The following is a 22486-nucleotide window of genomic DNA, read 5'->3' on the forward strand; positions in this document are numbered from 1 at the left end:
CCAAAGAACAAAGAGAACAGAGAAAATTACTAACTGCTCTTGACTAAAGAATGCTTGGAGCTTTAATAAGGATTAATCTATATTAAATGTATAATTTAGCAGTGTGGAATGTTTTGATAACCTTATTCAATTTCTGTATATTTCATACCTGTTAGACAGGAAAGGCAAAGGTAAATATGACATTTATAATGGGTTTATGTAAGGTTTGTTTTAAGTTCACTTAAATTAAAAGTTATTATATTTTTTGAAGCCTAATAAATGTTTAAAATTTGGGGGGATAATAATTAAAAAAAATTCTTAGAAGCCTATAATAAATAATAGTTTAGCATCCAAATAAATCGAGAATTTAGGAAAAAATGTATTCGGATGAGAGTTACGTGAGCCCAACGCCGCTTACTTTCCCTTTCGGTTTAAATTATTTCGTTTTGGCTTGTTTATATATATTTTTTTTTTCATTATTGTTCTGTTCTGAATATCATTACATTTAAAGGATTTGTTGTGGAATATTTTTTGAGTATTTTTTAAGCATACAGCAAACGATAGTAGGCTATTAATTGGTTCAAATTCTTACAATGGTTAATGGTTAACCGGTTAATTAGCATCCCTGTAGCTTTAGCTAGATCAAAAGAGTGCAGAATCAACTATGCGTTGCGATCGCATCACGGATCAGCCAGTGCATGTGCATCATCAAAAGCGGTTGTTGAGAAAAGTGCTGAGCTGAATTTTTGTGCCAGCTGTGCACAACAGAGCACTTTTAAATGAGAATAAAGTCAAATGTGCCTTTAGCCCCATTGTATTCTGTATGCTTGGCTTAAGAATAGGCCTTTATAGGCGTATGGGTCGAGTCAATTAAAAAAAAAAAGTTTGAAAAGTTTGAAAACCAATGGACTGAGGCTACGTTTACACGTGGCCGGTTATTTTCATAAACGGACATTTCACCCTCTCCGTTTTCAGAAAAGTGTTCGTTTACACGAACCCGTGTATATGCCATCAAGAGCATGCCAAACCTATAGGTGGCAGTGTAACGAGAAGCTCAAGCCCACGTTAGCCAATCAGAATCCCGAAAATATAGGTCGCACTTTTGGGTGCAAGTTCTGTCGCATACTGTGACGTCGACTGCCTAAAACTCAGTTTTTCTCAGTTTACATGCAAACGTGCAAACGGAGTTTTCCAAAATCTCCACTCTGGCCGGAGTTTTTAGAAAGAATCATTTTCAGAGGAGAATTCTCCGTTTACGTGGAAACGAGGGGCACAACCGAAGGGAAATGTCTCAGTTTTTCAAATAACCAAGTAAACGGGGCCTAAGCTACTGAAAGAGATGCTTCCAGAGGTCATAGATCCTCTTCTTTAGTGTTGTCAAAAGACCCGGTACTTCGGTACCATTTCGGTACTAAAAAAATTACATGGTTACGGTAGCCTACCAGCTTTTCTTAAGTACCGGTGGTACCGAAGTATTGGATTAATCCGGTTCTTGATGCGCTGTCCGAAAGGTGCACAGTTGCGTCCTCTTCATAAACACATGGCGACCGGCGGTGGCTCTGAATCCACTTGTTGACAAGAAAGGAGGAATTAATCGTTCACATAGCGCGTTTTTTTGCGCATGCAAATTAGTTTTCCAGGCGCGCTGTTCATGGTTGCATAGCAACGGCAGACGAAACGGGAAAGCACGCGCTTGTGGAAAGGAGAAAGCGGTGCAAACTGCGCTCTCCATGATGACGAGGAAGTATCATCAAATAATTAATTGATTTCTAGCCCTTGCTTTAGCTTTACTACTAGATATATTAATTGAGATGAGAAATAAAAAGCCGCACTGTACAGCTATGATCTGTTCGGCCGAGCTTTCTATGTTGTTACGGAAAGGCCGCTGGTTTTTGTCACATGACCTGTTGAGATGCTTCTATTATAAGCCGCGCGCCTACATTTGAAATAACGAATTTGCACGCGCATAAAACGCGATATGTGAACGGCCCCTAAAGTGGTATCATGTGCGGTTGTATCTAGTTTAAAAGGCCTTTTAAATACGAACGCAGTTTTGGATTAAATAAAAGGACAGTCAAGTCAAACAAAACACGTTTTATCTCCTGTTTAGTTAGTAACACTACAATAAGATACCATTCATTAACATTACTTAATGCCTTATCTAACATCAACACATTGAGTGAATAATATATTTTTACAACATTAATGTATGTTTGTGAATGTTATTTAATACAAACACTTGATTGTTCATGAACAGATACAACTTTTGATTTTAAAAATGTATTAGTAGGCTACATTTTTAAATTACCCCAAGGAGAATAATTGCTTCAGTGTATATAACTATTGTTAGGTCATTTTATCTAATGTTATCTAACAAATGGATATACACTTTAATATATGCAAATTTAATCTAAATTAGCTTTGGTACCGAAATTGGTACCGAGAACCGTGCATTTTCACAGGTATCGGTACCGAATACTGAAATTTTGGTACCGTGACAACACTACTCTTCTTAATATCATTAATTTATCTTTCTCATTAGGATACGTACCAAAAAGTTAAGCTGGCTATGATTAAAACGCTTGTTAAAAAACAAAACTTGATCCTACAGAATCTTCACAACTATGTTCCTTTTTAGAAGAAATGATACAGTGGGGAGAACAAGTATTTGATACACTGCCTCTTTTGCAGGTTTTCCTGCTTACAAAGCATGTAGAGGTCTGTAAATTGTATCATAGTAGGTAGACTTTAACTGAGAGAGACGGAATCTAAAACAAAAATCCAGAAAATCACATTGTATGATTTTTAAATAATTAACCAGCATTTTATTGCATGACATAAGTATTTGATCACCTACCAACCAGTAAGAATTACGGCTCTCACAGACCTGTTAGTTTTTCTTTAAGAAGCCCTCCTGTATTAACTGCACCTGTTTGAATTATACCTGTATAAAATACACCTGTCCACAAACTCAATCTAACAGACTCCAACCTCTCCACAATGGCCAAGACCAGAGAGCTGTGTAAGGACATCAGGGATAAAATTGTAGACCTGCACAAGGCTGGGATGGGCTACAGGACAATAAGCAAGCAGCTTGATGAGAAGGCAACAACTGTTGGCGCAATTGACCCTTCGCAGGGAACTTGATTGACAGGTGATCTGACCAATAATACTTTGCCATCCGCCATTTTGTCAGACAAAGCAGTCAGGAGAGTTTGTAGATTAACATGGGAGAATTTTAACTTTAAAAACGCCTTTCCGCAGTTAAAACAACATCCCTTCTTCTGTTCATTCATGTTTATTTGATGCTATAAATTAACTAGAAGGAAGAGATGATCAGTTCACGAGCAGCTTTAACTGATGCTCTACAGCGATCTGACAGACACATTAAAGAACCACAAAACGGTATTTATGGTTTAAATTTCTTTAAAAAAATGACCAAATTTGAAAGGTGAGACTGTTTAATACGTTTAATATATATAAAGCAGGGGTTCTCAAAGTTTTGATAGGTGAGGGCCAATTTAGGAACCCAACATTGAACTGAGGGCCGCCTAAGGGGCGGGGGAGAATAAGAAAAAAAACTGAAGAGAAAATCCCATTTAAAATCATTTTAATGACCAGGTTGCATCTCTACAGTTTAAATTTACTGCAATAAACACATTTTAACAACATTTAAAAACATTTAAACACAAAATCCCTAGGGTTCTCTACCCTCAACAGACAAATTTTGGATATAACAGTCCTGTGTGCAGTCCATTTCAAGTACAAACTTATTTAGAACAAACAGTCTCAGTGTGCCTTGCTTCTTATCAGCATAGGCCTTACTACCAAAGCACCACAGGAAAACCAGAGAGAGAGAGAGAGAGAGAGAGAGATTTTTTTTTTTATAACACTTTAATTAAAACATTTAAAAACAATTAACAAACATACACTTTACTCAAGACATTTAGCAAAAATTAATTCACCATCTCTAACAGAGCACAACATTTCTTTGTAATTCCATACATTTTCAAAATCCTCTGTATTCTTCATAGTTTTATAAAACAAAAAATCAAATTGAATTCTAACTTTTATCAAACTCTTGAAAACTTGTACTACATCCCGAACAACTTCGCCATCTATTTTTTCTTTTCTTGTCAAATAAATAGCCGTTTTCGCTTTTCCAATGACAAAATTAACAAGTTGCCCTTTTTTTTCTCTTTTTTTTCCAAAACTTGAAACCAAAGATGAATCCAACCTTTGAAAATATTACTTTAAAATCCACAAACATGGAATTAAGCATCAAAAACAATTTTGTAAGCCTGTCACAATGTACAAAACAGTGAAAAATAGTTTCCCTCTGATCACAAAATGGACATTTGCTATCAATTGCTGAATTAATTATGCTAACAAACGCATTTACAGCAACAATACCGTGCAGTATTCTACACTGCAAATCCCCATTTGCTTTGGTCAATGGTGGCTTGTACAAAATTCTCCACAGGTTTACAATCATCTTCAACACCAAAATGAACAGCCCATGGCGTTTCAACCCGCACTTTCAATTTTTCCTTGTTTAACATTTTAACACATAATTCATACAAATTTTTTCCATTCACAGAGCAAAAGTTCAACCTTTCCAATCTTTTAGTCCCAAGTAAATGATGAGAGCTTTCCTCTTCATCAAACTTTGGTGAAATGTCCATGTTTGGAAAAATGTCAATTACTTCTGGTACAGATCGTCCAGTGCCAAATTCTATAATTAAAAGATTGTCTTCATCAGTCAGAGTTTTCTTTACATTGTCCACAAAACGATCCACCACTCTCTGTGACCGGAGTCCCAGACATTTTGCCAGAGCATTCACGTTGTTAAAGTCCTTTCCAACAACCTCCAGTAGTTGTCTTAAGGTGATCATTTTTGCTGTTACTAATAGTTTCATCATTCCAGGCATTGTTTGTCCAGCCACATCCAGTCTTGCACCTTTAACTAAAGGTTCTTCAAGAAGCCAATGAAGAGATGACATAGGCATAGTCCTAACAGTTCTTACTAATGACCATGCTTTTAGAACACTACGGTAGTCTAAGGGAAGGCCTTTTATGTCTCCCGCTTCACAGTTAATCCAAAAAAGATTTTTATTTAACCCCAAGCCTCCTACTTTTTCCAAAATGAACTGTATTCCTGCTTCCCATACATTGCTTTGACCATACAACATTTTTTGAATAAACTGTAATCTAAACGCCATTTTGCAGCTTTCTAGATGCAGAAGACCTTGTCCACCATCATCCCTTGTTAGAAATAACACACATTGTGGTACCCAGTGCATCTTCTTATTCCAAAAGAAATCAACCATTAAAGCCTGGATTCTTGACAGAAGACCTGCAGGTGGCTCAAGTACTGCCACACGGTGCCATAAAGTTGCTGCTACCAAATTGTTAATTATTAAGGAGCGTCCTCTATATGACATTTGTGGCAATAGCCACTTCCATTTTTTAAGTCTTCCTTCAACCATCTCTATAACACCATCCCAATTTTTCCTCATAGTTTGATCATCACCCAAATGGACTCCCAAATATTTAACGCCCCCTGTAACCCATGACATTCCGCCTGATAAATTTGGTTTTTCTTGAGTCCACCCACCTACTTCCAACGCAGTGCATTTAGACCAATTCACTTTTGCTGAAGATACTTTACCATAGCTCTCTACCACCCCTTTGATTTTTTCCACATCACTTCTTCCCTTAACAGCTATAATTACATCATCTGCATAGGCAGATAAACAAAAACTCTGTTCTCTTGACAAAGACACTCCTTCTAAAATACCTCTTAGTTTACATAAAAACGGCTCAATTGCTATTGAATACAACATTCCTGACATTGAACAACCCTGCCTAATTCCCCTTTTAACTTTCAAAGGGACATTCAAGCCACCATTGACCTTCACTACACTTTCAATGTCACCATACAATACTCTAACCATTTCAATAAAAATAGGAGGAAACCCAAAAAAATCAAGCGCATTCCATAAATATTGGTGTTCAATTTGGTCAAAGGCCTTTTCTTGGTCTAATGAAACCATGCCAAATTTCAAACCTGTAATTTTTGCTATTTCAAAAATATCTCTAAATTAAACCAATGTTTTCTGTGATCGACCTGCCCGGTACACAGTACGACTGATCCGCATGTATGATTTGCTCCATCACTTTTTTCAACCTGTTGGCCAAAGTCTTCGATAAAATCTTAAAATCAACACAAAGCAAGGACACGGGCCTCCAGTTTTTGATTTCTTTCAGATCTCCTTTCTTGGGTAAAAGGGTCAAAACTGTCCTCCTGCAGCTCAAAGGCAGCTGTCCTCTGGCAATGCTGTCACAGAAAACTTCCAACAAGTCATTGCCCACCAAATCCCAGAAAGCTTTGTAGAAATCAACCGTTATACCTAAACCTGGATCTAAACCTGGACCTCTAACCTGTTAGATCTAAACCTGGAGCCCGGCCGTTTTCCATGCCCATTAAAGCTGTACGCAATTCTCCCAGAGTTAGTTGGCTCACCAACTTTTCTTTTGCCTCCTCCTGCACTTGAGGTAGACCTCCGAGAAAATCTTGTACTAGCTCTTGGTCCTCGGTGTACTCACATTTGAACAAGTCCTTGTAAAAATCAGCAGCCCTCCTGCGCACATCAGCAGTTTCAGTGAGCTCTTGCCCATCGGCTGACCGAAGACAATGAATGATTCTGCTTTGGCCATTTTTCTTTTCCAGGCTGAAAAAAAACTTGGAAGGAGCATCCATTTCAGAAAAATTCTGAAACCGAGACCTGATCAATGCCCCCTGTGCTTTACTACCGAGCAGATCTCTCAATTCCGCATTCACTTGATTTCCTGTAGAATCACATAAATTTTGAAGCTCTAAAATATCATTTTCCAAAACTACAATTTTTTTTAGACGTATTCTGGGTGACATTGAAATTGTATTGTACACATAATTGTTGTATTTGTTTCTTTCCCAAATCCGACCACTGTTGTACACTTGAAAACATAGCCTTTTTATCCTTCCATTCCTTCCAAAAAAAAAAAAAAAAAAATTTTAAAATGCAAATCTTGCAACAAAGCACTATTAAAAATCCAATATGCACTTTTTACTTTCAAACACTTTATGAATACACTTGCTACCACCATGGAATGGTCAGAAAAACACACAGGACTAATACAACATGTTTTTACAATTTGTACTTGATGTTTAAAGCAATACAACTTATCCAGTCTTGCCATTGAAACTACACTTTCCCTTATTTGTACCCATGTGTATTGTTTCGTTTTACTGTTCAAGTTTCTCCACACATCTACTAAATCATTAGTTTCAATAAAACGATTCAACGACAACCTAAAAAGCTGTATGAGGCTCTAGATGGTTTCTATCTATATCCATCGCAGTACAATTAAAATCCCCTGCAATCAGGAGATAATGGTCAGGATCACAATTCTGTACAGTGTTTAACAATGTTTCTAAAAACAGCATTCTCTCAGCTGCCATAACTGGAGCATACACATTAATAAAAACAAACGTTGCAACATCAAATTTTCCCTTTACTTTTAAAAGTCTTCCTTCCACAATTTCTTCCACCTCATACGAGATTGGCAAACATTTTTTTGCAAAGAAAACTCCTACACCAGCACTTGTACTTTTTTTGTGACTAAAAATAGCCATACCCTCCCATTTTCTTTTCCAATTTACTTCATTTATTATGTCACTATGGCAGTGGCGGAGCCAGAGGGGTGTCCGGGGGGGCACTGGACACCCCTGATATCCGATTGGCCACCCCGGGTGCCACCCCAAAATTGTATTCGCTACTGGCTGATTTTTTTTTTTTTTACGTTCGCCGGCAGCGCGCGCAGTTTTCAAACGGACAAAATATTTCGTATTCAGAGGACGAGAGAATATGCTTGCAGATACCGCAGAATAAGAAAACATCATATTTGAAGTAAATTTTTAAGGTTTAACGTCAGAGTTTGTTTGCTCTGAATACATTTTATGAGACGCTGTGTGAGTTAATAAGGCTGCAGGCTACCAGATCAGACTAGAGAGAGATCGGTTCGCAATTTAACATAGCTAACAATCCGTACGCATAACGTTACACCTGTTCTAGTAATACACGCATATAATTTACCATGCCGTGTGTACGTTACGGTTACAGTATACAAATGTTTAGCTATTGTGGGGAAGTAGGTTACAGCTGTCAGTGTTCAGCGAGTTAAGATTTGGTTGAAATCGATTAGCTCAGTTAAGTTACTTCAATTCAGAATAGTGCTAGCAATGATCAAATTGGTAACTTAGACTGGTAGTTGATTTTAATGTACAGTTATGAGTGTAATTTAAATTACTCTCTCCCCGCCATTGACGCGTTTATGGCTTTCTGTGTTTTCACTGTATGGGGCACTATTACACATCTCCTGAACGAGTAGCCTACCTTCATATCAAAACACAGGCAAAGAAGCAGAAACTAGCGATATCATAATGCGATCACTATAGGACTGAAGTTTTGGAGGCGTTGATGGACTCGATCTACTCATCCGTGTTTTGATCATCATTCTGAATCTGATCTGGATGTAGTCTTCTATATAAATAAATAAATAGAAATCTCAGCTTTTTGCTCATGTTGCTTTTTTAATGAAACTTCCCAACATTTAAGTGTTGATAAAAAAGGATGCACGAAGCTAGAATAAAACTGATTATTTTGTTTAAAAGCAGAGGGTCTGTTTTTTTTATATATTGCATGTTCAGATATTCATACAACAACATCATGGGGTGCCATGAAATTGTGAAAATGACAAACATCGCTGGTGGTGGCTAACACATTTTCTTTTTTTCTTTTTATTTTATATTTAATGGTGGCGGGAAAGAGTTAAGATAACAAAAATTGGTAATTGGATGATTAGATGTAACCATAGGCTGTCATATTTTTGCACAGGATCAATTAAACATGAAAAGAAAGGGAGAGATATCAGTTATTTTTAAAGAAACAAACAGACCCCAGCCCTTGCATCACCACTGGAACCCAGAGCAGCTCCCTATACTGAGGCTAGTCAGAGTCAGTGTGGTCAGACTTCAGGACCACCAACAGCTCAGAGCATCTGCCAGACACAGGCAGTCAATCACACACTCAATTCAGGAATTTAAGTTGAGATGATTTAAATTTTTTCAAATTAAAAGGTTAGTTCACCCAAAAAGAAGATATTTTAAAGCATGTTGGTAACCAAATAGTTTTGGGTTCTCTTTGACTTCCATAGTATTTTTTCTTTCTATACTATGGATGTTGATGGGAACCAAAACTGTGTGGTTACCAGCATGCTTTAAAATATCTTCTTTTGTGTTCCGCAGAAGAAGTTCATACAGGTTTGGACCTTTAAAATGTTGGTTCATGTGTGTTCTGTTGATGGCTGTGGCATTTAGGCCTATATTGTGATTATACACTAATGGTTCTTGTCTTATACATAGATGTGTCAAGAGAGGACACAAATACCTCTGATTACTGTGTGTGTGTGTGTGTGTGTGTGTGTGTGTGTGTGTGTGTGTGTGTGTGTGTGTGTGTGTGTGTGTGTGTGTGTGTGTGTGTGTGTGTGTGTGTGTGTACCCCCGAAAGAAGCAGTGGCCACCCCCTGGCCACCCCATGTATAAAATTCTAGTTCCGCCACTGCACTATGGGTTTCTTGAGCAAAAAATATATCTATACGTTTCATTTTCATTAATTGAAACAATTGACTCCTTTTCTTAATATCTCTTGCTCCATTCAGATTTAAAGTCGCAAACTTCAAATCAATTATAAATAAAATGTAAAGAAATCCAATCATAAATTGCAAAAAAACAAACAGAAACAACAACCAGTAAAAGTTTTGGTTTTCATTTCAGTTAAATTTGATCTACACGCAATTTTTGTACAATCTTTTTCAATCTGTGGAAATCTCGATTTGATAGTCCTCCTCCCCCCCTTTCTCTCATTAGCGTGCCGACTCAATGAAAGTTTTACGATCTGGAAAAAAATTATCTATCACCACATTTCGTTTGCCTTTTGTTATGTTCAAAAATCGTTCTACCTTTTCAAGACTGTACCCACTAGGCTCTTGGCTCTCATTCAGAGACATAGTATCTGAGGGCTTTACCTCACAAGAACTGACCACAGAAGCATCAGTAGATGAGTCATCAGAAGTGTCCTCTGAACTATCTTCCCCATCTTTCATTGACTCTTGGCTATTCCTTACTTGTTTTTTAATTTTTGAACCTCCTTCATTTTGTCTGGACTTCCTTTTCACAACAGGGATTTTAAATACTAATCCTTCCTCTTCCATCATTATTTTTTCCTCACTTATTGTAGCTTCTATCACGTCTTTTATCATTTCACCATCCTGTACCTTTGGATCAATCTCATTACCCTCAGTACTTTTTTCTTTTTCAGTGTTTGCACTTTCACTAGACTGTTGTGTACCTAAGGTTGGCTCTGCTTGCTTTTCAGCCTGAATCACATTGTTTATTTACATCACTTTGGGGAGCATTGTTTTGCTCTGGGCAAAAACGAACTTGATGTCCTACCCCCCCACACCTGAAACACTTCATCGTCTCAGTTGTGGCAAAAATCACAGTCAAATCCCTCTACTTTAAACTTAAGCGCTAAATTTAATTCTTCTGCATCCCCCTTCAGAATCATGAAAAGTTGTCTGCGAAAGGACACGACATGTTTCAAAAGTGGGGATTTGCAACCCAGTGGAATCTTTTTTACTGCCGAAACTATCTGCCCGTGTCTTGCCAATTCACGCTCTAAAATCTCGTCACTAATAAACGGCGGTGCGTTTGAAATCACAACTTTTTTTGCCGGATTAACAAGCGGGAAAATTTCAATATGTTCGTCTTTGATTACAATCCCTTGTTCAACAACTTGATTAACTTTTTCAATTGACTCCAAAAACAATACAATAGCACTGTTCATTCTTGACACCGACTTGATGCAACTATGCCCAATAACCTCTCCAACTGCGAGGCTACATTCCTCAACGGAGCATTCCACTCCGACCGGTACCTTAACGCCATGCCGGCGCGTCAACTGATCGAACGTCATTTTCTCCTAAAAACGCCACAGCGGCCAGAAAAAACGGCCGCTGTAACTTCCACACACCCCACTACCTGTGCTTTTCTAAATCACCAACAAAAAACTATATGAACATCAAAAGAGAAAAGATAGAGCAAAGATCGCAAACACTCACCAAACACTCTCAGACACACGCTCACTCACCCGCACCAGTCGCGCATGCGCACAGAGAGAGAGAGAGAGAGAGAGAGAGAGAGAGAGAGAGAGAGAGAGAGAGAGGCTTAAAACATCTTTATTTAATCATTTATCATATTTCATTCCAATAAATCATTCACCAATTTGCAAAAATATAAATAAATGAATTAAAAATAAATTAAAAAGCACAATACAATCAATACAGATTACAGCCCTTTCATTACACCTTTAAAACCAACATATCATCCTCCCCGACCTCACACAGAAAACTTCCCACCGACCACACTGCAGAAAAACCCAAAACGTTATTAACTAATTTGAAAAAAGCAAACTCAATTTTAATTCGAGCAGCCACCATCCCTTTCAGAACTCTCTCTGCATCAATTGAACCAGTTTCCCAAGATCCTATTTTTCCGCGTCCTCCAAATTGCCATCTTGGCTGTTCCCAAAAGATAGTTTAGCAAAACCACTTTTCTTCGATCACTGACTTTGTACTTTGGGCCACTAATAAAAACTTGATAGGAAAAATCCTCACCAATGCTTTCAAAACAAACCTCTAAAAAGTAAAAAAGACCTCTTAACCTCTCACAGTGGATAAACAAATGATCAACCATTTCTTCCGTTCCGCAAAAAGGACATTCCCTCCCTACTTCTGGATTCAGGTGCGCCACGTGTCTGTTTGTAGCTATTATACCATACATCAGTCTCCACTGTAAATCTGCTGTACGTTTCTCAATAGGAGGTTTGTACAGAGATCTCCAGCATCCTCTGAAGCCTGATCCAAACACTTCTGTCCACCTCCATGTTTTAACTCTCCTCAAAACAGTTTGATGAGATACTTTAACACACACAATGTATAATGCCTTTTTGCCAATGTCCTGAAATAATCCCAACTCTGGAGTTTTAAAGGACACAAAAGTATCTTCATCATCTGGACGTTCCTGTGCAGCAGAGACCCATATTGCTGGAAAACTGTAGCTCCGCCCCTGCGAAGGCGTCCCTAATGCTTCTCTGCAGGCTCCAGGCAGCGCTGAGCGTACTTCATCCAACATCTGATCTAAGAGACGTAAAGAACGTATTCCAGTCTGGTGCTGAATTGACTCTGCCGTCCTCCACCCATTGTCATCCCTTAGATGTTCGATCTTCGTACATCCCGCTCTGACCAGACAGTTCCTCACACTGCTTGAAGACAAAATGTTTGTTTGTATCAAAGAATTATGAAACAGCGGTTCTCCCATAATCCAGTCCTGTGGTCGCAAAATCTCTCTGGTCACAGAAAAAGTCATGTTCCACACTTTTAGCATGGATTGGTAGAATGAAGTCAAATGATCCAAACCCAGTTCATTAACTTTCAGTAAAAACAGCTGTTTGTCGTATCCCAGATTCGATGTTCTTCTCAACAGAGCGCATGCCACACTTGTCCACCCCACGTCCTCCTCGTATAACAGTCTCTGCGCTGCCTGTAATCGAAAGGTGTGGATCCTGCTCCTTATGTCAATCAGACTTTGTCCCCCCTCTTGAGTTGGAAGAAACAGAGCTGACGCAGGAATCCAATGCTGTCCTGACCAAAAGAACTCCACCAATTTCCTCTGGATGCTTCTAACAATGTCATCTGGTGGCTCTAACACATTGAGTCGGTGCCATAACATGGAGGCGGCCAGGTTATTTGTAACCAAAACTCTACCCCTGTAGGATAGCTCTGGCAATAGCCATTTCCATTTAGACAACTTAGCAGACACCTTCTCCAGTAAACCCTCCCAGTTCTTTTTTCTATAGCTTTCTACTCCTAAAAACACTCCAAGAATTTTTATACCTTCTCTTCCCCAATGTAATCCTCCAGGAAGCGGCGGTGGCCCACCATTTTCCCACTGGCCCACAATAAAACCATTACTCTTTTCCCAGTTGACTTTGGCCGAAGACGCTTTTTCGTAAATATCCAAACTCTCACATAACATTTGCATATCTTCTTGCCCAGTAACAAAAATAGTTACATCATCAGCATAAGCCGACACAAAACATCTCGACTCCCTTGGGTCACCCGGAACCATAAAACTAGGGCTGGGCACCGAGTCTCGATACTTTTTAGGTACCGACCGAATTGCCTCGATACTATCGAGTATCGAAAAATGACATGTTGTTCGGTTCCAGATTTCGATACCTAAGGAGTTAACTCGTCAACGTCAGTGCTCAAACAAATACATATGAAATGCACAACGACACACATAAAGTCGCTCACGCACACATACACACAAACTCTATTCACACGAAACACGCGGAACTCTCCGCGCACACTCATATGAGACGCGCGCGCACGCACAAACTCTCGACACGCATACTTATGAGCCGCGAGCACACACACACACACACACACAAACTCTCCGCGCACATATTCATATGAGACGCGAGCACACACACATAATACCTTAAAGATGTGGAAAAATCGATCAAAAGTGTGGGTACATTTCTCCAGGCTCGATGCCAACCGCGCGCGATGCTGTATTTGCGGTAAAATAATTGCTGCAAAGACCGGTACCACGACAAACACGATGAAGACCTTGACAGTGCACGGAGTAAACATAAGAGCAGAAAGTTGCTTCGTCTTCGACTGGTAAATGAAGAGATATCTTGTTGATCACTCGGACAGTGTTTATATTGCAATAAATAATAACCTACTGAATGTACACTGCCGTTCAAAAATGTGTTGGTTAATGGTTAGTCAGAATTTTTTTTCAGTAAGGATGCATTAAAGTTATCAAAGGTGACATTAAAACATGTGTAATGTTACAAAATATTTCGTTTTTAAATAAATGCTTTTCTTTTGATTTTTTTATTCATAAAAGAATCATGAAAAAAATTATCATAGTTTCCAAAATATTAAGCAGCAAACTGTTTTCATATTCTGAAGGGTCATGTGACACTGAAGTAATGATTTTGAACATTCAGCTTTGACATCACAGGAATAAATTACATTTTGAAATATATTAGATACGATTTTAAATTGTAATACTATTTCACAATATTACTAAAGTTTTACTGTATTTTTTTATTCAAAAATTCAGCTTTGGTGAGCATGAGCGCTTTATAAAACATTTTTTATTCCTTTGTGCACTATAAGGAGCATGAGTCAAACTGAAAAATTAAAACTAAATAAATAAAAAATAAAAGTTTTTCTAAAGGTAATATGTTATGTAATCTTGTTAAAATAGATTTCATAAAATTGGTATCGAAAAAAGTATCGTTAGGAACCGGTATCGAAACTGAGGTATCGAAATTGGCACCGGATCGAAAGATTTTGAACGATGCCCAGCCCTACATAAAACCCTTTAATCCATTTCTTAATTTGCATAACAGGGGTTCAATTGCTAGGCTGTAAAGTTGCCCTGAGAGAGGACACCCCTGCCGAATACCTCTTTTCACCGGCAGTGGGTAAGTCAAACCATTCCCCATCTTAAGCATTATTGAAGCCCCTTTATACAACAATTGGATCCATGAGATGAAGCAGTTCCCAAACCCAAATGATTCCAAGACTTTAAAAATGTACTCATGACCCACCCGGTCAAAAGCTTTCTCCTGGTCAATAGACAAAAATCCAACATCACAATTTTCATTAAAAGACACATCAATGACATCTCTTATTAAAAACAGATTGTCCATGATTGTGCGACCCGGAATACAATACGTTTGGTCTCCTTTGACTACAATATGTAAATATTTTTTTAACCTATTGGCTAAAACCTTTGCCAATATTTTATAGTCCGAGCACATCAAAGAAACAGGGCGCCAATTTTTTAACAAACCTAGGTCTCCATTTTTTGGTAAAAGAGAAATCACAGCCCTCTGACAGCTAGTCGGTAACATTCCCTTTTCAAAACATTCACAACAAACTTCATAAAAATCTTCACCTAAAACAGTCCAAAAAGCCTTGTAAAATTCAGCAGGTAAACCATCTATTCCTGGCGCACGCCCTGTGGAGAGTTGCTGAACTGCATCTGAAAGTTCATTAAGGTTGATCATGGTATCAAGCTTTTTCTTATCCCCAGGTTGCAACTTTGGAAGTCCTCGTAATAAGTTTGCCATATTGTCAGAGTCACAGTCAGTATGTCCATACAAATCAGCATAAAAGTCCATTGCCATTTTCCTCATTTCTGTTGGATTTGATGTTAAAGTTCCATTTTCCTTGCGCAGGTGAAGTATGCGTTTTTGTTGTGCAACTTTCCGCTCCAAATTAAAAAAATAAGAGGTGGGAGAGTCAATGTCCTTGATAGAAGAAATTCTTGCTCTAATTAAAGCGCCCTTCGCTCTTTCCTCTAAGATGGATCTTAATTCAAGTTTCTTATTCCTTAACTCATTGGATACACCCAAAACATTTGCATCCATCACATTTTCCATACCAATAATTTCTTTCTCCAACTGCTCAATTTTCTTTTTAACACACACAGTAGTATTGTAGGAAAATTTTTGACAAAAAACCTTTATCTGTGTTTTCCCCACCTCCCACCATTGTGTCATTCTTTCAAAATTACCTTTATTCAACTTCCACAATTTCCAAAAATCACCAAATTTTTCACAAAAAGACCTATCCTGCAGCAATTTAGTATTGAAATGCCAATAAAACCTGGGGTGTGCTAAAGTAGTAATATTGAAATCTATGGTTACAATATGATGATCAGAAAAACCGTTAGGGGAAATGTTAGCATTGGATACTCTATTCATACTTGTTCTGCTTATATATATTCTATCTAATCTTGCTCCAGTTACATTAGAGTCTAGTATTTTAACCCATGTATACCGTCTAATTCTCTCATTCATGTTCCTCCACACATCCATCAACTCGAACTCTTTAATAATATTCTGAAGAGCATTACTGGATGGTGGATGAGACTCCTCTCTGTTCCTGTCTAAAAGAAAGTTTATGGTGCAATTCCAATCCCCACCCATTATTATGCAAGAATCATTATCACATTTTCTTAATGCACTCTGCAACTTCCTAAACAATTCCACACGATCTGAGCCATTGTTTGGAGCATAAACATTTATAAAAATACAATTTAAATCATTTATTTCTCCCGTGACCATTAAAACTCTACCCTTTTCTATTTCTTCAGTCGACAAAATTTTCAAGTTCAAATTCTTTGAAAAAAGAATAGCTACCCCAGCACTCAAATTTGACCCGTGACTGAAGACGCTCTCCCCCTCCCACCATCTATTCCACTCTACTTCATTTGTACAATCTGTATGTGTTTCTTGCAAAAAAGAAACATTTACATTCTTAATATTAATTAATTCTGCCACCAATGCTCTCTTGCTCCTGTCTCTCCCTCCGTTGATATTTAAAGAGGCTACCCTTATCATCTCCATAGAAAATGTAAAGAGATAGAAAAGAGAGACAGAAAAAAGTAAATAGTGTAGTAAAGTCATCCTGAGTGATATGTAAACCATTGATTCAATTATTTGAATTTACGTTTTACAGGGGTTTTACCCCTTCGCAGTTTTGCAATACATTTTTTTAAACGAAATCTCTTTCTCTGACTGAGTTCATCTTCTCCAGCCTTCCTCTGCCAATAACGAACAGAGGTCTCAAACCTCTTCACATCAGGAAAATAATTCCGCACATCGACAGATTTTCCAAAGGTTTCGTCCAAGAATTTATTTATTTCATCTAGTGAATAAACCTGTTCACAGCTTAGTTGCGAAACATCTGACATGTCTGAAAAATCAGACATCCCACCACCATTATCATCATCATCATCATCATCACCATCATCACCCATTTCCTCATCAACCATTTCTGATTGCACCTTCTTAATCAAAGATATTATCCTTCCTCCTTCCAAAACTTCACCTTTTAAACCGTTCGCATCATCATTCGTCTGGCCTGTATTCTCTGAGCTCTCCACAGCATCAGCCTGCTCAGCCCCCTGTACCACAGTACTTCTCTCAACAATCACATTAGTTACAACATTAACTTTCTTCATTTTTCCCTGTTTTGTCTTACTACCAGAAGCTTCCTCTCTATCGTTTTCATTATTAGGGGACGAATCTTTTATTATCATCCCTTCCTTCAGATTTGAGTCCACATTCTGATCCTCATTGCTCACCACCGCTGCTTCATTTGGTACATTACTCTTTTGCACTTCATTTTCCTTCCTCTTATCTGAAGTGATGCTAGGGCCTGCTTCATTCTCAGATTCAACTCTATGAGGACAAGACAGCCTAACATGTTCAATACTCCCGCAATCAAAACACCGCATCTCTCCCGTGCTCGCGTACAACATGTACGACTTGCCCTCAAAAACACATCGAAAGGAGATATTCAGTGTTGGTTCGTTTAGAAACATGTACACCTGTCGCCTAAATGACAACACATGTTTTAGAGCGGCATTTTTACAACCCAGCGAAACTGTTCTAATTCCACTGGCAAGTTTTCCAAATCGAGAAAGCTCTCGCTCAATGTCGGCATCAGGAATAAAAGTCGGAACGTTAGAAACTGTCACCTTCGTCGTGATTGAAACTAAGGGTTGAACAGGAACAAATGTGCCACTTACCGCAATCCCGCTCTCGATCAAACCATGAACCAGATTTTCTTCCTTTAAAAATATCACTACGGCCTTGTTCATCCGAGACGCCGAAAAGATATTCCCATGGCCCACGCGCTCTGCCACGTCCAGTAACACATCTTCTACAGGCACACCTGCCTGGGTCAAGCACCTAATCCCATGCCGGAGCGACAGGCCTGACGCCTGCACACTCATGTGAGTGTGAGACGCCATCCCTACCTCCGACACGAGACAACTCTAGCGGAAAACAAACTCAGTTTGTTTGTTTTTTTTTAGTTTTTTTAGTTTTCGTTAGTTTTTTTTTAAAACTTTTTCCTTTTCCAATTTAAATAATCGAAATCAAGAAAAAGCAAGAAACAGTGAAAATGTTAGAAAATTCCCTCTCACCTAGACAGGGGCGTGTCTAGAGGGGGGGCACGGGGTGGCACCGGCCCCCCCTAGAATATGATTGGCCCCCCCTGGTGCCCCCCCTCCAATCTCATTGGGTTAGATTTGCTGTCAACCAACCTGAAAATGCCCACCGCACCATTGGACCAGAGCGCTGTCAATCACTGTTTGATTTGAGACTAGCGCGAACGCGAAGAAGAAGTGATTGATCACAGTTGCGCGTTTTTAAATCAGGAGGAAAGAGACACCACCGCACCATTGTCAATCACTGCTTGATTTGAGACTCGCGCGAAGAGGAAGCACAGTTGCGCGTTTTTAAAACAGCAGGAAAGTATGTAAGTTACACACTAAATATATTTTGAAATATCGAAGCTACAAGCCCAGTGTGAATTCCCGCACGACGCGGCAGTTAACAGTCATAAAGTGCGAGATAAGATTTAAATAGCTAAACTAAACAGCTATTTTAGATATAGGCCTAGAAGTTTTAAACGAACAATAGAAACAATCAGTATGCAAAGTATCCAAAGCTCAGCTTTAGGAAAGGAAATATAGCTACAGGTCAGCATACTGTGCCCAGGATGAGACCTGGATAACATTTTACAATGTATTTCTATTTAACACCGATATACTGTATGTGTTTTCCCGCTAATTACAGTGGATATAAGTGCAATTAAATAACACAATCACCTATTAAACATATTTCCATTATTATTGTATAAATATAGGCTAGGCTATATTTGTGTACCTCGAATGTGTATAAGTATTGGAATAACAAAGACGGAATGGAATTGGAAAGCTGTAGTTATCCAATGTTTTTGCCTTAAAACACCTTGAAATACACATGTGTAGATCAAGAAAGACAAAAATTCCTCGGGGGGGCATGCCCCCGAACCCCCCTAGTAAGATTACTTTTCAGACCTCAGTAGGCTATTTAGAAAACTCTGTATACGACCCTGGGTGAAGACCATTTGTGCAAAAATATTTCAGTACCCACTCCCTCATTAACTTTGCGCTCAGTCACTGTTATAAATATGAAGGGAGGGGTCCCTGGCTCCAAAAAGTTTGACAACCCCTAATCCATGCAAAAAAGAAAAATGTAATACCATTAATGTAATAGAAAAATGTAATACCAATAAAATCTATATTTTGGTGATCGTGCTTAATATTGTCTAAACCAGTATTTATTTTCAGTTGAATTTTCTGATCGGCCCCCCCTGACTGGTTCTTGGTCCCCCCTGTGCCCCCCCATTTAAAAAATCCTGGAATCGCCCCTGCACCTAGAACACCCTCCCATGCAATCCCTTCCCAATTCCCAGCATGCACCAGAGAGAGACAGACAGAGAGAGAGAGAGAGAGAGAGAAAACAGAGAGACAGACAGAGAGAGAGAGAGAGAGAGAGAGAACAGAGAGAGAAAACAGAGAGACAGACAGAGAGAGAGAGAAAACAGAGAGACAGACAGAGAGAGAGAAAGAGAGTGAAACTTTTAAAATAGAAGCTTATCAAACAAGTCATCATCATCATGCATATCATCATATCATTGCCTGTCAGTCGCGTTTCCATTATTACAGATTTGCGCAAATGTTTTGCCCTATTATTAGCCTATCTATCTATTTTAATCCGTAATTGAAAAACGAAAAATGAACGGTTGTTGTCTTTTTGAAACGAAACACTTCTCAAAACGTCTTTTTGAACACCAAAATTTTAATTTGAAACAACAACTGCTGCGCTAAAAAGGTAAATATCGACGAATTATCAGATTTTTGTTAATGACTTTTTGACACTTTTTTAAACATTGTTTTATTTTATTTGACAAAAGTACAACGTTTTATTGTTATTATGAGTTCCCATAAATAAAAGTAGTTGCGAATAATGTATTATTATTTTCTGTATGACCAGAAATTAGATACAAATTTGAAGGTAATGGAAACGAGGCTATTAAAGGGGTGGTTGATTGCGATTTCACTTTTTTCATTTTAAATAGTGTGTAATGTTGCTGTTGGTGCATGAACAGTATCTGCAAAGTTGCTGTGCTGAAAGTTCAATGTAAGCAGATATATTGTCTTTTAAAAATCAGGAAGTTTAATGCCTACAAAAACGACTCGAATGGGACTACAACGAGATACTTCCCGGGTTTTATACGTAGCTAACCCATACATTTACATCAACCCTCCCTCCGGAATATGCAAAAAATGGGGCGTGGCCATATTTCTGCGGCGTTGTGGAAGAGGAAGAATTATAGTGGAGAGCTGTAGCCATGCCGTCTAAAGTGTGTTATTTTCACCCAGCTGTCATGTCTTCGGTGTTCGGGTCTTTGTGAACGGTCAACTATTCGAAAATGGAAGAAGTTCAAGATGACGGTCAATCTCCCTCGGTCTGGGGCACCATACAAGATCTCACCTCGTGGGGCATCAATGATCATGAGGAAGGTGAGGGATCAGCCCAGAACAACACGGCAGGACCTGAAGAGCTGGGACCACAGTCTCAAAGAAAACCATTAGTAACACACTATGCCGTCATTGATTAAAATCCTGCAGCGCACGCAAGGTCACCCTGCTCAAGCCAGCGCATGTCCAGGCTCGTCTGAAGTTTGCCAATGACCATCTGGAGGATCCAGAGGAGGAATGGGAGAAGGTCATGTGGTCTGATGAGACAAAAATAGAGCTTTTTGGTCTAAACTCCACTCGTCATGTTTGGAGGAAGAAGAAAGATGAGTACAACCCCAAGAAAACCATCCCAACTGTGAAGCATGGAGGTGGAAACATTATTTGGGGATGCTTTTCTGCAAAGGGGACAGGATGACTGCACCGTATTGAGGGGAGGATGGATGGGGCCATGTATCGCGAGATCTTGGCCAACAACCTCCTTCCCTCAGTAAGAGTCCCTAGTTCAAGATGGGTCGTGGCTGGGTCTTCCAGCATGACAACGACCCGAAACACACAGCCAGGGCAACTAAGGAGTGGCTCCGTAAGAAGCATCTCAAGGTCCGAGAGTGGCCTAGCCAGACCTGAACCAAAATAGAAAGGTCCAGACCTGAACCCAATAGAAAATCTTTGGAGGGAGCTGAAAGTCCGTATTGCCCAGCGACAGCCCCGAAACCTCAAGGATCTGAAGAAGGTCTGTATGGAGGAGTGGGCCAAACCTGGTCAAGAACTACAGGAAACGTATGATCTCTGTAATTGAAAACAAAGGTTTCAGTACCAAATATTAAGTTCTGCTATTCTGATGTATCAAATACTTAATTAATAAAATGAAAATGAATTACTTAAAAATCATACGCGAGTGACGTGATTTTTCTGGATTTTTGTTTTAGATTCCGTCACTCACAGTTGAAGAGTACCTATTGTGGCAGGATTAGCGATTTTGCCTGCCGATTGGTCCTTGTTAAGTGGGGCTTTGACACACCAATGTGGTGGAAGCGGCTGTGATATTTAAGGACCCTTATTTTGACGGGTGTACGGGTCATTGTAAGTCTGGGTTCTTCCCTTCCTGGCATTTTTTCGTTTCGGTTCTCGGTTCCTTTAAGGTATGTTGACACTCTCTCTCTGGCGGTGTAATGACGTGGATTGCTTTAGTAATATGCTCCATTTATAGTTTATTTAGAGCGGGGCTGGTGGTTATGGCATTGTAGCAAGTTTGTGGTGGAGTTGCTTTCAGGTACGTTGATATTTTCATCTAAATCTTGATGGCTTGCGTTTGGGGGTAATTATTATGTCACGTTCAGCAGTAACAACACGTTAGCAGGTGCGTGTGAATGCTGGCTGGTAAAAAGAGCCGCAGCACCTGTTGTGAGTAACCATACAGCTCTGCGTTTGGTCGTTGTTCTACCTAAACCGTAAGTACTCCTCTCCCTTGTTTACATTTGGGGTTCAGGGCATTTAGTTTGACTTGTGTCTTTTTGTTGAAGGTAAATGGGGAATGGATCATCACTATCTCTAAGCCCTAGCTGAAGACGCAACATGCGCTGCTGTTTTGCTTCCCAGCAACATTTTCTTTGTTTAATTTTGTTTATTTGTACCCGTGCATCTGTGCTGCTGGTTTAAAGCCTGGTTGTTATATGGTGGGTCGCTTGGACGGCTAGCTCCCTAGAATTGCGTCCTCCAGGCTGCCTGTCAGTTTTATTTTGTTTTGTTTACAAGTACAGTTTAGTTTCTTTTTGTTTTTGCCGGGTTGTTTTCAATATCTGTTTTTGTGAATTTTGGTTTCTTTTGCTAACAGTGGGTTTATTTTGTGGATAATTCTGTTTTGTGTTATTCTTTGCGGGTATTCTTGGGTAAAATATTTTCTTAAGTGTTTGTTCCCCCTTCATCCCCGGTCCTGTT

General features: G+C 39.1%; 1 protein-coding gene across 1 annotated transcript in view; it reads right to left on the reverse strand.

Annotated features, from left to right (window-relative positions):
• Nucleotides 1-17931, reverse strand: part of ccr9b (chemokine (C-C motif) receptor 9b) — a 55171-nt gene extending 37240 nt beyond the window's left edge. The window contains exon 1 of the mRNA XM_079601061.1: nt 17768-17931. The gene's annotated coding sequence lies outside the window, so the exon portion shown is untranslated. The remainder of the gene's footprint in view (nt 1-17767) is intronic.
• Between the last annotated feature and the right edge of the window lie 4555 nt (nt 17932-22486).

The sequence above is a fragment of the Phoxinus phoxinus genome (assembly GCF_949152265.1).
Source record: "Phoxinus phoxinus genome assembly, chromosome: 24".
In the NCBI taxonomy this organism is placed as follows: domain Eukaryota; kingdom Metazoa; phylum Chordata; class Actinopteri; order Cypriniformes; family Leuciscidae; genus Phoxinus; species Phoxinus phoxinus.